The following is a 14,281-nucleotide window of genomic DNA, read 5'->3' as shown; positions in this document are numbered from 1 at the left end:
TGCCATAGTAAAGGGCTCTGCTGCTTAAAACGGGTTTCTAGTCCCACAGCAATCCATTTGGCATGGGTACACTACCTCTTTTTGTGTTCCCTTAAAGTTTTGGCATCATAGTCAATACAGAGGAGAGGGGTTTCCTAATGAGAAACCCCTCTTGTTGCTCATGTAAACACTACTAACCCTAACTAGGTCTGAGCCACCCTAAAATGATTTAAGGAGCTGGTGCTGTGCCCTCCTCCTGACCCACTATGATCTTACTGGTTGAGTTTCCTCTTCTGTCTGAGCTGCACTGCCAGGAGTTGTTAAATACTTTGTATGCAAAATAGGAAACAGTAAGTAAGACAGGATGGGATCCAGAAGAGGGAAATGTGAGAAACAAGCAGCAGAGAGTCTTAGGAGGAAGGAAATGGGAAGAAAGAGGGACAGCTCCCTTGCTCCCTATGTGTGAAGGTTTGAGAGAACAATATAGAAAGGCTGCTTAGTGAGAGAGCGCCTCTGGGAGCTAACACTAGGCTATCAGATAGGCTGGGCAAAGGTGGGTGTGGCCCTGCTCTCAGGGGAGCTTCCTCTTGATGACCTACACAGCAAGGCAACTTTCCATTGCATGGGCCAGGACCTCCAATGCCTCACCTGGCAGTGCTCTAGCCAGACATTCTGGAATCTTCTCAGGTCCTCTAGCTTTCAGGTTCACTCCTGCCCACCTACTCCCCACGTCTGGTAGCCCTCTGACCCTGCTCTTTTCTGACTCAGCTGGGACTTGGACTTCCTTGGGGAACATTCCGTCACTCCATGCTGGAGTCTTGTAAGTCTCCGTGACTTCTGGCTTGATTTGGTAAAGGACTTATAATTAGTGGTTTTGGTCCTGTCTTCCTTACTATTCTGTGATCTCTGAAGGCAAGGGCTCTCCACTGCCCAGTGTTGAGCCTGGCCCACGACAGACACACATTCAACACCGGGAGGTGAAAGCTTTCATCTGTAGCATGGCATCTTGGGGTTATATTTTAGTGTAGTGTAGTATGTGCATGTGTGTTGTGCATGCGTGCGTGTGTGCATGTGTGTGTGCGTGTGTATGTGTGCATGTGCAAGAGAGATAGAGAAAGGGGGGGCTGGGGAAGGCCACGTGCACATACAGAGGCCAGTGGAAGATATCAGCGTCCTCCCCCACTGTCTTCCACCTCACTTTTTTGACAGAGTATCTCAGTGAACTTGGAGTAAGAGTCACTTTCAGCTGGGCTGACCAACCAGAAAGCCCCAGACACACTTTTCTCTCTGCACCTCTCCCACTGCCTTAGTTTCATCTATGGGGGAGCATGCCTAGCATTTTCAGTGGGTGTTAGAGACCCTAACTCAGGTCCCAGTGTTTCCGTAGCAAGTGTTCTTACCTACGAATTTCCTCAGTCCTTAATATAATTTTTAACTTTAGTTTTTTGTTCTACTACATCTTGATTTTTCTTTATTAGTACATGTTGTTTTGGCTCACATCATCAAAGCCAAACAAAGAAGAATTTCAGCTAAAGAAATATATATATATATATATATATATATATATATATATATATATATATATATACACACACATATATGTATACACACACACACACACACACACACGCACACACACACACACACGCACACATATATATGTAATCTGAGTATGTCTTGAAGAATGGAAATTTTTCCTCCAGGAGAAGACTGGAGACCTGGTAATGATGTTACTCTAAATTGTAGACTCAGACTGATGCTGCACTTGAGTCTCTACAGGATTAATCTGTGATTATGGCTGTTTCACAGAAATATACATTGGGCTTTTGGCTTTCAATGACAATCTGGGGAATTCTTTAAGCATAGACACTCAAAGGAGGGCATATCCAAGCTAGGAAATGTAAGTAAGGAAACGGGCCCTCACAAATCCCACTACCTATGGTGCCATGTCAATGTAGATGGGTAGACAACTATGTCAACTGAATGTGTGCCCAACTCCGGTGACATATAGCATCCAGACTCACAAGACTGAAGGAGTTTGCATGATGCTCAAGCATGGACCACAGAGAAATAACTAAATGAAATGCAGCTTCCAGAAGCTTCCATGGCCTGTGAGCAGTCTGCAAAGGGTGAACAATCACAGGACCCAGTGCTGGGAGAACAAGTGTTCCCCACCTCACTTCACTAAGTGGAGCCAAGAATTAAATTGTGATGGTTAGCTTTAATTATGAACTTGATACAATGTATAATAATCACCTGGGAAGCGATCCGGAGCCTTTACATTGGGGTTATTCTAACTAAGTTACATAATATGGGAAGACCTAGTCCACTGTGGACAGCACCATTCCCTAGGCAGATGTTCCTGACTTGTATAAGAGTGGAGAAATCCAAGCAGATTAAGTACTCTTCCCTGCTCTTGACTGTGCATGTGACCTGGGTAGCTGTTTGAAGTTCTTGACTTAGTGTCCCCACAGTGATGAACTACAAAGTGGTATTGTAAGAACAACACTTTCTCCCATAAGTTGCATCTTGTTAAGATAATTTATTACAGAGATATAAATGAAACTAAAAGATAGGTTTAATGTTGGTCCCTGATTGAGCATAGGATTGCTATACAGAAAGCTAACCTCAGACTGGGGAGACCGCACAGTAACCAGATATCCAAAGCTTGAAATGGAGCCACAGTTTTAAAGAGGGTTGGCAGGTGGGGAAACTGTTCTACTGACTTTTCAGCTCAGTTTTATTGGAAGCAGGACCCTGAGGGATTGCCTGGAGCCATTAGGAAGTTCAAATAGTGTCTTGGGTACAATGCTGATACCTCGGCTGGTCAATTTTTCCTCCAGCTTAAATGCACTTGAGAGCCTTAGGGACAAAGTAGGGGACAAAGGAGAAAGAAACATTGAGAAAGACATTAAAAAGGGAAGTCAGGAATACTGTGAGAGACACCATGATCTTCAAATGCAAAAGTAAACCCATATCCCCAGTTCTCTGGTTATTTTCCAGGTGACCCTGGAGGCCTACTTCTCAGAGGAGTGTCATTTCTGCAGCCCAAAATCTGGGCATAGATAAGCAGCCCCCAGTCTCATTGGCCTGGAGGTCATTGGTCCCAGAATTCCTTCTGCTCTGTCTGGGACCCTGGGAGGTATGCCCCACCTCTCCCCCAAGGGCACTGCCTAGTTCTGTCTCTGTGCTACTTGTCCCCTTTGTCCTCAGAAATGGGGTTTGAAACACAACACTGTGGCCCAGAGGAACCCTGAGAACTGAAAGATAGGAAGTGGCTGCAGTCAAGGCTGCTCCTGGGCAGATCTCTTCAGAGGTCTGGGTGTTTAGGGTATAGAGTGCCCAGGAAGGCCAGCGGTAGCTTGGATCCAGGCTGGGGCTTGGTCTATGTGGATTGATATTTATATGTAGGTGAGGGCAGAAGCAAAATGAGGCAAGGCCTGTGACTGGACAGTGAAAAAGAAAGGCGGGGGCAGAAGTTTTGAAAGGCGGGAGAGCGAGGAGAAGGGGAAGAAGAAACCAAAATGGAGGAGGAGAATGAACCAGCCCTGTATGGCTTTAATAGCCACAGGTAGCTATAAATATCTAATAAGGGATGGATTATTACCAGACAATTTGTCTTATCTAGATGGGAAGTTTATATCAATAACAGTTGGCTCTGAGCTTATTGCGTAGACATTTTGGTGGAGTGAAAATTTACTGATGTAAATCTGGTTGATAAATTACAAGGCATCTAGAATTTTGATCTTTGTCTTGTTGGGTTACTGGGAATTCTGACTCTAACCACAGGGGTCGGATGTAGGGAATGTGAGCAGAGAGCTGCAAGATAGGTGGATACGTGTGGGCTAGCCATGGAGGCGGAGAGACCGCTGGGGACAAAGGGTAGCAGGCAGTAGTGTGGCATGGTGCGTGGTGGGTCTCTTCACATTTTGATTGTTAATGACTACTACAGGACTAGCCTCAGGGACTATATACAGTATTGAGAGAACTATTTCACTGAGCAAAAACATTGGAGGTGGATACATCAACCCCTGGAGTCAATGAAGAGACAGCCATAGAGCCAAGGTAGGGGGAGGGGAGAGTTGTCTGTATTACTATCCTAAGTAGTGCTTCTCAAAGTAGTCCTTCCTGGGAGTTTCCCATTGGATACCCAGCTTCCTGCTGCTTCTGTCATTCGAAGGCAGAATGGCTGGGGTGGGAGTAGCCCCATTAAGGGGTGAGGATGTGCTGGCCTTGACTGACAAAAAAAAAAAAAAAAAACAAAAAATCATATGCCTCTAACCTGTGTTGGTGGCTGGGAAACCTGCCAGGCTCAGGGAAGTGGGAAGGAAGAGGCTGACTGGGGTCTGGGGGAGGCGGTGACAAGCGGCCTGACTATGACAGTTAGCAATTTCATTCAGTGTTACCTTTTTCCTGAATAGAAGAAAAGTTTACACCTTTATCATAAAGGGCAAAGGAGCGTCGCCATGAACAAATGTTGAAAATGAAGCCGTATTACTAAGTTCTAGATTGATATGTGGCCTCCTGCAGTAGTTGACCAAAACCCCCGTCCTTTCTCAAAATCAGGCTGTAGGAAGTAATGGAGAGCGAGTGAGCCTCATCCCCTCCTGTCCCATTGGGACTGTCTTCCTGAGAAGCCTGAAGGGTGAAAAGAAAGTTATTTTATAACATGCTCATCTTCCTCATAGACATCCTCTGTATGCACTTCATCTGCAAGGCGATGGCACTGTGTCAGCATCCAAAGTGGAGGTGATGGAAACATCTACTGTGGGAGGCTCTAGGAAGATCATGTTTTGAAGGGTCTACCAGAAGTACGGATTTGCCTGCCTCTGGCCTTCTGGAGTGGTCACCCCAGGGCCATGGTGTGAGTGGCTTCAATACTGGACTCCATGGCCATCCTTGAGTACGGTTAGTTTATTCCGTTGTTGTTGAGATGCCAGCATAGATAGGAACTTGGGACTGTCAGTCAACAGGACAGTCTAAAATCCCTGAACACACAGGCCTGGGTTCTTCTGGGGCTAAAGATAATGCCATCCACATGATACAAATGGCTCATTTGTAGCATTTATGTGACCCTCAGAGCACCTGTATGAAGCAAGCAGAGCAGTAGAAGTAAATGAGGTTAAGGAGAGAAAACTAAGGAAGCCCAGAAACGTCAGACTTGCCCAAGGCTACAGAGTTAGCACAGAAACCAGGAGAGAGTTTATGAGCTCCAATTCCTCATCTGGTGCCCATTTTACTAAGCTCCTCCTGCAGGGGAAAAATGAAGGCTTCATTAAGCTACCAAGCTTTGAGCCTGGGACACTGTGCCTACGTTCAGGGGCGCTCAATAAACATTTGAGTGTGTATTTATAGAGGCGTTAGGCTCCTGCCCTTGTGCTTGATCCTGGAGTAGAAAATAGACTCAGTGCCTGGGAGAATCCCATAAAAGAGAGAGATTAGTCAGATATTCCATGAATATTACAGTCAGTGAAAACTTACACATTTGCCCATACGTCAACCTGAACAAAGAGATCTTAGTATTTTAATCTAGACTTGAATATTTTTTCATTCATTGTAGGTTGAATTCCTGTTAGATGTTAAACAGAATGATAGTTTCAATATTGTGTTTTTTTTTCTAGAAAGGTAACATAGCCCTTCTGTCATAGAGTCTATCTCTGCATGTTATATGAAGAATATAGTAGCAGCCTATGGAAAAAGGGCTTGTGTGAATTCGTCTCTTATTTAAGGTGTCTATATTTTTAGTGCTCAAAGTTGAATATGTACTTCTATAAGGAATGAGTGGTATGTTTGCATTAAGACAGCTATTCCTGTGTTTTAGATGGATGAACTTGTAGGCGCATCAGACATGTTGGATGCATAGCTAGGCACGGGGGTGTCTAAGTGATCTTCCCAGGGGTCTTTGAGTGGTCTTACTGTGAAGAATTCAGCTTTGTCTGCATGGTCTGGGCAGGTGTACATGTAAGGAATAGACAGTGTCAGATAGGAAGGTGTGTGGTTGAAGGCACGTCGCCTCTCTTTTAGAGCCTGAGTTATTCCATTCAAGAATAGGACTTTTCGATATTGAACTCGAGTTGGAAGAGGCAAATCCGGTCTCAAAATGGAGGGCCACGATCCAAAGGAACAAGAGCAGCTGAGGAAGCTGTTTATTGGTGGTCTGAGCTTTGAAACCACAGATGATAGCTTAAAAGAACATTTTGAGAAATGGGCACACTTACAGACTGTGTGGTAATGAAAGATCCTCAAACAGAACGTTCCAGAGGCTTTGGTTTTGTGACCTACTCTTGTGTGGAAGAGGTGGATGCTGCAGTGTGTGCTCGGCCACATAAGGCTGATGGACATGTGGTGGAACCAAAGAGAGTTGTTTCTAGAGAGGATTCTGTGAAGTCTGGGGCCCATTTGATGGCGAAGAAGATTTTTGTTGGCAGTATTAAAGAGGATACAGAAGAATATAATCTGAGAGACTACTTTGAAAAGTATGGGAAGATTGAAACCATAGAAGTTATGGAAGACAGGCAGAGTGGGAAAGAGAGAGGATTTGCTTTTGTAACTTCTGGTGATCATGACACAGTTGATAAAATTGTTGTTCAGAAATACCACACTACTAATGGGCATAATCGTGAAGTGAAAGAGTAACGTTCTAAACAAGAGGTGCTGTCTGCTGGGTCACAGAGAGGACATGGAGGTGGGTCTGGCAACTTTATGGGACATGGAGGAAACTTTGGTGGTGGTGGAGGAAACTTCGGTGGAGGAGGAGGCTATGGTGGTGGAGGTGGTGGCAGCAGAGGCAGTTATGGAGGTGGTGATGGTGGATATCATGGATTTGGGGTGATGGTGGCAACTATGGCGGTGGTCTCGGTTACAGTAGTAGAGGAGGTTATGGAGGTGCTGGACCAGGATATGGAAACCAAGGTGGTGGATATGGTGGTGGAGGAGGAGGATATGATGGTTATAATGAAGGAGGGAATTTTGGTGGAGGTAACTATGGTGGTGGTGGGAACTATAATGACTTTGGAAATTATAGTGGACAGCAACAATCTAATTATGGACCCATGAAGGGGGGCAGTTTTGGTGGAAGAAGCCCAGGCAGTCCCTATGGTGGTGGCTATGGATCTGGAGGTGGAAGTGGTGGATACAGTAGCAGAAGGTTTTAAAATAAAACAAACAGCTACAGTTCTTAGCAGGAGAGAGAGCGAGAGTTGTCAGGAAAGGTACATGTTACTTTGAGTCCTCCTGAATGCATTAGAGGAACTGTAAAAATCTGCCACAGAGGGAATGATGAGCCATAGTCAGAAAAGTCACTGCAGCTTAAACAGGAAGCCCTTCTTGTTCAGGATGCTCACAGCCACAGTTTGCAAAAGTGCAGCTATCAATTAATGCAATGAGTGTCGATTAGATGTGCACTCCCGAGGTCTTTTATCTGTTGTAGCTTTGTCTTTTTTCTTTTCACTACATCAGGTATATTGCCCTGCAAACTGTCGTAGTTGTACCAGGAATAAAAAATTATGGAACTTTTAACTTTTCAATATTTGCGTAGTTCAGTTTTTCTACATTTTAGTACAGAAATGTTAACAGAATGCAGTTTTGAAGGTGTTTCCTTGTGGGTTAACAAGAAGACCATCGTTAATCACTATTTTGTATGAGTTTTGCTAAAGTTAACTGTAAAGAAACAGCTACTGACTTGCAGTTTAAGGGGAATCTGTTCTCCCATTTCCAAAACTATGATGACTGGGCGCTGACATGCGGAGAGAACAGATACTTGTATGTTTGCAAATGTGTGTTTTAGAGAATTAGGATTGGGTAATAAAAAATAGCATATTTGTGAATTTAATAGCATTAAGATTACCTTCAAATGAAAAAGATCTCAAAAGTTAAAAAAAAAAAAGAATAGGACTTTTCCCACTGAGGCCAGATCGGGGTTGGGGAGGACTCTGTGAGGGAGGAACCGGGAGGGGGAGCAGCATTTGGGATGTAAATAAATAAATAAATAAGACTCATAGGACAGTTTCTTCTGGAATAGGATCAGTAAGGAGTCTGCATAAGAAGACTATTCCTCAGAAACTCTGCTGTCTCCCTCAGTTGCATAGCATTGTCCCCATCAAACAGACTGCCCTCAGGATTTGGTTGAGTCATCGGAAGACAAAGACAACAGGGCATCTGACATTTAAGCATGAGTATTAGCTACCTGTGACTTGGAGCAGACGTCAGACCAGCAAACGCACTGTTCTTCTGAATGAAAGCAGATAGACCATTGAGAAAGCAACCTTGAAGTTCAGTGCTTGACTTCTTCAGAGTGTCTAACGGGTATGGAGGGGAACTGCCATTTCTGAAGCACAGCACAGGACTTTGCACTCGTAGGCGGCTGATGTCTGTGCCACATCCTTCCTCAGGCTTCTCTTCCTGTTTGGCCTTCCGGTTGCGTGTGGTGGCTCATGGAGGTCTGTGGGATGCACTGAGCACCTCTGACCTGCTTTCCTCTGGCTAAGGTCTGTGGGAGGTCTGCATAGCTCCCCGGAGCCAGCAGTGAACAGCTCACTCTTAGCTGCTCTTTTAACAGTAGGTCTTTGCTGGCTGCCCTGCCAGACCTGGCTCCCTAGGGAACGTGACACTGCTTGTGGTCACCCACCACCACTACCACCACACTTATGTGCTACCCAAGAGGCATGCCCAGCGTCCATGTGTCCTGTCTACTATATTTATGCTTCCTCTCAGACTGGCAGCAGAAAGCGTTGGATCTGAAACAGAGGGGAAACCTTTGGTCCCTGAAAGAGGACTGTGTGGGTGAGGGTCAGGGGACTTCTAGTGATACTGTGTGCCTTGCTGTGGTTTGGTTAGCTTGCCTTTAGTCTCTCTCTGTCTCTGTCTCTGTCTCTCTCTTTCTCTCTCTCTCTCTCTCCGTGTGTGTGTGTGTGTGTGTGTGTGTGTGTGTGTGTGTGTGTACGATGCGTTGCATGGGTGTTTGTGTGTTGGGGGAACAGAGGATAACACCACATGCCTTCCGAAATTAATTTCTACATTATATTTTTAAACAAGGTCACTCAACTGAACATGGGGCTCTCTGATTGGCTACACTGGCTGGCCAGCGAGTCCCAGGGATCCTCCTTGTGTTTGCCTCCCCAGTACTAGGATTACAGCCACATGCCGGTGTGCCTGGCTTTTTACATGGGAGCTGGGGATTGAAACTCTAGTCCTTTCATGCTTTGTGTGGTGAGTGCTTTACCAACAGAGCCACCTCCCCAGCTTGTAACTTTCAAATAATAACGTGCAGGCTTCCATTTGTAGCCTCAGTTTCTATCCAGTGCTCTACACCATCTCCTTAAAACCCATCCCTCCACACAATCTAGTAGGTCTATTAGGGTGCTGGTGTGGGGGAGTATAACCCTAAGGTAGAAGAGACAAAAGGGGATACTTCCAGATTGTCTAGCTATCATGCCTTGCAGAAGCCACATTACCTGACAGCTCCTGGACCCATTGCCATGGTGCCCAACTGCCTAGGCTGCTGTCTGGATGACATATATGCTACCTTTGACCTGCCGTATAGGCCCCTGATGTTTCAATATGAATGGGTGCATGTGTTGAGTTTGGTCTGGTGCTGTTATGTATTCAGATGCTAAACACTGGTTGCCCTCCCCCATGAGGAGAGCTTCATGTACACCAAGTAAGTACTTGCCATACATGTATGTACATGGAACCTCGTTATGCACCTTGCTGTGTAACCTTCCTCCTCAAGGTAACTGCTCACCCAAAAGCCTGTGAGTGAGTAGTAGATAGAAATGGATGAGTCTTCAGATACCCGGCTGGGGGTCATAGGTAAAGAGGGAGGAGAAGAAAGGAGTCCAAGAAAGCGGCCATGAGAGGAGAAGGACCGTGAGTACATGGCCGAAGAAGCAGCCAGTAACAAGGGCCTTATGGCTGGGATGTAAGGTAGAATAGTTCAAAATCTGCCCAGTCTAGACTTAGAGCTTGTATGAAATAACCTACAGTGTGCATCTTTTTTATGGGCTAAGATGTATGATTCCTTCTACATCCTTGGGAGTCATGTTCAGCCAGGCACCCATTTATTGGTTAGCGTATTAAATAAGGCTGTGTATGGAGCTATTGACACCCTTCGAATGAGAAGCAACGACATTTTGCATTTCCTGGTGCTAGGAGTCAGGAATCCAGGCTGAGTTTAACTGGATCCTTTGCTCTGGAGTCCAAGGGCACAGTCATCTTAGGGCTGGACTGGAAAGCACCAATCACCATGTACACCAAACACATGTCATAACGAGAATGGTGAAGTTTCCCATGGGATGTTGGCCCGGGCCTTAGTCCTTCATGGGCTACCGGCCAGAGGAGACTGTTTTTAGCTCTTTACCACATAGGTAGGTCTTCTGGTAGGGCAGTTGGAAACATGGCATCGGACCTGATTAGAACAAACGAGGGGTGGCAGAGGAGCAGGCCCTGACTGGCCTTTTGTAGGTTAGCTTCTGGAGACATACCCCTTCCCCTCTACCTTTAGTACCTTAGAGGCAAGTCACTGGGTCCGGGCCACATTCAGGGGAAGAGGACTACACTGTAGTGTGAACACTAGGAGGTAGGGACCATTTCTTTCTCACTGTTAGTCCACTTGCTCACTCGTTTATCCTAGAGCTCTCCCGGCAGTGAGGTGCAGTGGAAGGAGTGAGTGATTGTGCCTCATTCACTCACTCCCGTTCAAGCAGCACAGCCTTCCCCCTGGTGAAGCCCAGAGACACGAAAAAGACTTCATGGATATGAGTATGAATGTTGCCAGTGTGTGCAAAGAATGTTCGCTCTGCCTAGGTGTTCTGCTCTGAAGACGGCTCCTGTCAAGATTAGCTAAGCCTGCCTCCTTGTTCAGGTGTAGGTAATAACTCCCTCTCTTTGTTTCTCAGTATTTAGTAAGCCTGCCTCCTTTGTTCAGCTGTGTGCAATAACCCCACCTCCCTGTTTGACTGTAAGAAACAAATAGTCTGCTGGCTGTTGTAGCCTCTCTGTCAGAGGTCAGCCCATCTGGTTCTAGTTTTTCTGAGTCTCTGTGTTTGTATATTTTTTTTTTTCATTCCCTCTCTACCTGGCTCAAGCTAGTCCCTGGCGTCGTGCTGGATACGTATTAACTTTTAAAAAACTAAAGCTGGTTTATCTCAGAAATTCAGAACAGAATTGTGCGTTACTTAGGGGAACTGTGAAAGATTAGAAATTCAAATGAGCATTTGTAATGGTTAATCTTCATTTTCAACCTGACTGGGTTTTAGAGCCACGCAGGAAATCTGAGGCATATCTTTGGGTATGATTGTGGGGGCTTTCCTGAGAGGATTGACTGGGGATGGGAGACATACCCAGAGTATGGGCAAGTGCCATCCGAAGGCTCGGGAGTTGGATGGAATGAATGAAAGAAAGGAGAAAACCTTGGAGCACGGCCGTATATCTATTCTGATTCTTGTCCTTCAAGAAGAGGCTTCTCTATTAGAGGCTCCCACTGCCATGGTGTTTGGTCCCAGCAACATGAAGGCAAGAGACCTGAATTCTAGGGAACCCCCTTTAGTGGTTTCTGTCATGTAACTTGGTCACAGCAACATAAAACTGAGTAACATGGTCATTGCTACTTTTGTGGCATCCCGCTCTTTTGAGGGAAATCACATAAATTTCATTTTTTTAAAAAAATCTATATAGAAAGTCCTTTTCCTGCTCAAACGTGTTTGAGTCACTCTGAATCATGGCTAAGGTACCTTCTGAAGGCACAAATAACACAGCTACATGTGTGACTCCAAGGTGAATGCCGAGTGAAATTTGTTCAGATGTCTAAGATGATGTTGGTTGATCCGCCGAACTGCATTGTGGTTATTTCATTAGCTCTCTGATGACCGACACTCCACATCTTCATCATATTTGGTGAGGTAAATTTGTTTAACACGAAGTCCTGGTACCCTTTAAAGTAATTAAGCTTCCAAATTAAAGTTTAATTGTTCAATCATTTGCTCTGTGAAGATAGAAACAAATGAAGGGCTACTATGACAGATTGAAGGCTTCGCCTTGGATCCCCAGAGCTGGTGTGGCTGGCAGTGGAGGAACTAAAAGGACATCAGCAGAGCTACTTCTGTGGACTGTGGGCTTTGCTTCCTAATAGAAATAAAGCCAGAGGTCACTAAAGGGAGCAGAGGAGAAGCAGGTCACACTCTGATTACTTACAGACCCTGACCTTCACTGAAGGTCCCTCTACTAGAACAGAGATTCTGGTGCTTCCAAAAGATCCGTGATTCCGTGATACAAGTGCCTTTATGGACAACAGCCAATTTCCAGTGAAACAGAATGAAAATGGTCTTCGTTTGCAAACACAACAGGTGGATGATGTTGTGTGTTCGCCAATAATAAAATCTATACGATAGGGTTACTTTGTTTCAGTTTTAGGCTTACTGCCATGAGTTTTGGTTTGTTTGTTTTTTTTAAGTTACTTCCCAACAGTTGAACATAAGACCTGCCCAGATCAGTTAGGACTGTGAATTCCTGAGAGATATTATATTTCTTATTTAGTTGTGCGTGTGTGTGTGCGTGTGTGCATGTGTGCGTGTGTGTGTGTGCGTGTGTGCATGTGTGCGTGTGTGTGTGTGTGCGTGTGTGTGTGCGTGTGTGTGTGTGTGTGCGTGTGTGCGTGTGTGTGTGCATGTGTGTGTGTGCGTGTGTGCATGTGTGTGTGCGTGTGTGCATGTGTGCGTGTGTGTGTGCGTGTGTGCATGTGTGCGTGTGTGTGTGCGTGTGTGCGTGTGTGTGTGTGTGCGTGTGTGTGTGTGTGTGCGTGTGTGTGTGTGTGTGCGTGTGTGCGTGTGTGCGTGTGTGTGTGTGTGTGCGTGTGTGTGTGTGTGTGTGTGTGCGTGTGTGTGTGTTTTATATAGCTATAATAGACTAAGGTTCTCTATTTTACTTTTAAACTGAAGATGTCATAGTTTCAGTATTTCATTATATTCCTTTTGAATGACACAGTATCACTTAAAGACATTTACAAATAGAGAATGAATTGAAAGACAGAGAATGGATTGTTAGGCCAGGATATGCAATGTATGACTGAATAGGTTCAAGGTATCAGAATTTCTCATGTAATTTTCTGTCTGCGCTTACATTCCAGCAGGTGTGGTAGGAAATGTTGATATCTTAAAAGGAATGTTCATCCTCTTGACAGAGCAGTGTAAGACTGTAGCATTATCTTCACAGTGGGTGTGCTGAGGTCTTATGCTGTTGATGGGGGAGACCACTGTTGGCCTAATCGTTTTTCATTCATAAACATTTTAGATGAAAATACAGTACATAAACATCAGCTGCTTCAAAGTATATTTTTATTGCATAATTTCCTCACTGTAGAATTCTTAAAGTGGGGTTGAGAGATAGGAATATTTTCACCCTTTTTTTTAACATAGTACAAACTCCTATCCTTAATAGATTACATTCATCAATGCAATTTTGGGGCGTAACAGTTTTATCTGTTAGCACTGGAATTCTTGCTTAAGTTATCTTCCGCTTAAATTCCTGCAAAGTGAGTACATTTTTCAATTCTCCTAACTTTTGTGGTTGTTGCTGTTGTTTCTGTTGTTGCTGTTGTTGTTGTTTCTGTTGTTGCTGTTGTTGTTGTTGTTTCTGTTGTTGCTGTTGCTGTTGTTGTTTCTGTTGTTGCTGTTGCTGTTGCTGTTGCTTTGTTGTTGTTGGAAGACAGGGAAAGTCATCTCCTAACCTTTGTTCTTGTCGTTTTTGGGAAAGAATAGGATGATATTGCTCCTGCTCCTGTTCGCTCGCCTCTGCTTATTTAGTTGTTGTTCATGGTCGATTTGTTTTTGTGGCTCTGGCATCTTACCCAGGATTTCACACAGGCCGGGCCAGCACTCTACCACACTGCCCAGCCCACTTCCTAAGAATTTTAGCTCACCCTTTCCTAATGTGTCCCAAGGAATAGCATTTAGACATCTTAGTGTGATCTAGTCTCTGGTGTTTCCCTCGCTGCCTTCGCAGCTGTTCTCGGCTGGGCTGTTAGAAGCAGCAGGGTTCACAGCTGCGGCTGGAGGGGGACACGTACTGCTCTTCTCCAGGTTGTCCTCACAGTGCCTTGTCATCTCCACATGCCTTTGCTAAGGCTCTTCATTTAGCCTGGGAAACTCTTTCCTTCTGTTCTTATTTTAAAGACCACAGTCTGCTGAATTCTAAAAATGGCTTCCAAATAATATATGCTCTAATCCCCAGAACCCGGTGATATGACAGGCTGCCACCCTCATGATTGTGCATCGACATTTGACATAGCTGATGTTCAGACAGGTTGATG

General features: G+C 45.0%; 1 long non-coding RNA gene and 1 pseudogene across 1 annotated transcript in view; both read left to right on the top strand.

Moving 5' to 3' along the window:
* Positions 1 to 14,281, top strand: part of LOC148000358 (uncharacterized) — a 55,588-nt gene that overhangs the window by 23,582 nt on the left and 17,725 nt on the right. The window lies entirely within an intron of this gene.
* Positions 6,074 to 7,162, top strand: Hnrnpa1-ps41 (heterogeneous nuclear ribonucleoprotein A1, pseudogene 41; annotated as a pseudogene).

This window comes from Rattus norvegicus, chromosome 16 (genome assembly GCF_021556685.1).
Source record: "Rattus norvegicus strain SHRSP/BbbUtx chromosome 16, alternate assembly SHRSP_T2T, whole genome shotgun sequence".
Taxonomy (NCBI): domain Eukaryota; kingdom Metazoa; phylum Chordata; class Mammalia; order Rodentia; family Muridae; genus Rattus; species Rattus norvegicus.
This window is presented reverse-complemented; position numbering and strand designations above follow the sequence as displayed.